We start from the raw sequence: 2616 nt of genomic DNA, 5'->3' as shown, positions 1-2616 counted from the left end.
GTGAGTCCATGTTTGATGGTTCCTGCTGTGTGTACCTACTCTGATTTACATCTGTAGCATGCTCAATAAACTTTCCTGTAGCTCTATTCACCCTCTTCTGTCTCTATGCTCTCGCTTTCTTTCTCCTCTACACCTCACTCTTACTGTTCTGATTTTCTCTGCCCAGGGTGGGAAATCAAAATTAGTTTGTGGCACAAAACTGCAAACCAGAAGATGACTACATTTTAAAACATATTTACTCAATTTGAATTTCCCACCCTGCTTTCCACTCTTGCTTTACTGAGGTCTCTCTGACTCGACTGTCACTGTATGTTCTCTAACCTCTACATTTTCAGCATGATCTCCTGTCTTTTGCTCGCTCTTTTATCTAAATCTCTGAAATTAATATTATATTTGCCTATTTTAATTGAACTGTACAGTCCTGGCACGAGTGTCATACTGGACCATACTCAACCGTAAGGGATGGAAATCCATTCTCTAACATTGTAATCTAAAGATGTGCAAGGAAATGACCTAGACCTGTGGTCTTCAACCATTTCTTGCCCAGGGACCCCCTTCATGCGTTAGTAAAATGTCTCGTCTTGTCAGGTCAATGATAATGGGAAGGAGAAGTAATCAACATTTTAAAATGAATAGATGTGGTATATAGTTTATCATTATTTTCACCTCCACATAATTGTAAGTGGAAGTGTAAACTATTAGCTAGAAAGGTAACTCCAAACCATAGAGATAAAGGGACTCATTATAGACATAGTGTCTGATGGCATGGGCAGCGCCATTGAGGCAATTTTGAAGTAGTCCATTTTCTTCACGATTGGTTGATCCCTCCTGGTGATCACGTTCGAAGTCCCACCCAGTTGACTACATTAAAATGATGGAAGACCTCAGTGGCACTGCTCAGCTAGTACATTCATTCTCTATGGTCAACACATTTTCTCTAACAGGAGCTGCCTTGCTCATTAATCCATAAGAGTCTATTCTAAGTAACATTAAAATAAAGTTAACTAGAGATATGTTTTTGTTGTTGCATGGGCTGTGTCTTAATCCACCGCATCTGCCTATGTCGGCCTTCCATATCTGCGGTGGAAGGTGGCCGAGCTACAGCGGAGTTTGTCAGACCAGGAGACATCCCGAAAATCAGTCTTCTCACCTAAACCTCTAGCGTCCGAACGGTTTGGCTAAACTAATATGAGCACTCTATTGAAAGATGAGACTCGCGAATACAACGGTGTTCTCCGTTTTTCACTACGACTCCTACAAGCCTCGGGACTTGTCTGACGATAACACATACAAATGAATGGAAGAATGGTGGTAGTTTTGTGCTGAGACAAATATGTATCCAAAAAAACATTTTCTGAGCTTTCTTATATCTCCTTCAAAATCTTATTCCTTATGATTTTTTGAATGTATTTTTTACCATTTATGAATGTGTTAGTCAATTTGTTTCTATGGGCTATAGTAGTAAAGCCTATAACCCTATTTGGATGGGATTCATTTTAATCTGAGAGGTAGGGTAACATTATGTGCACGAGCCCAAAACACCACATCCTTCAATTTTTGTCACTTGCTAATCTGCCATGTCAGTAATATTCACATGGGAGAGTAACAATTCCAGCCAGAATAGTTTACTGTTTTTCAGCAAACATAGGTCCTCTGATAGTACTTACTGCGTGTAAATTCAGTGGCCTTGTGGTTAAAGTGTCAGCCCTGCGATTGGAAGGTTGGGAGTACGATCCCCGGCCGAGTCATACCAAAGACAAAAAATGGGACCCAATGCGTCTCTGCTTGGCACTCTCCATTAAGGAGATACTGTAGATTGGGAGTAAGGAGTTAGATTGGGGTTACGGCCCTTCGATAGATTAGCATCCTGTCCAGGGGTGTACTTGTACATCAAGGTGCCTCATGCTACAGAAACAAGTTATACTGTTGTACCATTGAGAGCATTGTGACTGGCTGCATCACTGCTTGGTATGGCAACTGCTTGGCATCCGATCGCAAGGCGCTACAGAAGTTAGTGTGTATGGTCCAGTACATCATTTGGGTTGAGCTCCCTGCCATCCAGGACCTCTATACCAGGTGGTGTCAGAGGAAGGCCTTCACATTTTTTCAAGACTAGCCACCCAAGTCAGACTGTTCTCTGCTACTGCGTGGTACCAATTCACCAAGTCTGGAACCAATAGGACATTGAATAGCTTCTACCCTCAAGCCATAAGACTGCTAAATATTTAACCAAATTGCTGGGTAAGAACATGGGAACAAATTGATCACTCAAAAATCTGTTGCAAAAAAAACTGTGATATGAATGCAGCCGACAAATGAATGATCTGTGCTGTCATATATCAGCTTTACAGTGCCTATTTCTCTTTTAAAAGATGAAGCTGATGACATTGTGGCAATGAATTGATAAATTGCCAAATACATCAGTTAATTAAATGTCTGCATACAGTTCATGGTTCTTATTGAAATAATTTGGACTTTCTCCAAATATTCACATCTAGAACAGCCTCCAGGCTTCCGTTGTCACGGTCAATTTTGAATGAGACATTTTCTGGGGGGACGGGTGAGTTTGGTAAAACTAATCCCGTCCGAATTGTCCTCTGGAAAAACAGATGAGCT

This window comes from Oncorhynchus mykiss, chromosome 8, assembly GCF_057628025.1.
Source record: "Oncorhynchus mykiss isolate SJ-2025 chromosome 8, ASM5762802v1, whole genome shotgun sequence".
In the NCBI taxonomy this organism is placed as follows: Eukaryota; Metazoa; Chordata; class Actinopteri; order Salmoniformes; family Salmonidae; genus Oncorhynchus; species Oncorhynchus mykiss.
This window is presented reverse-complemented; position numbering follows the sequence as displayed.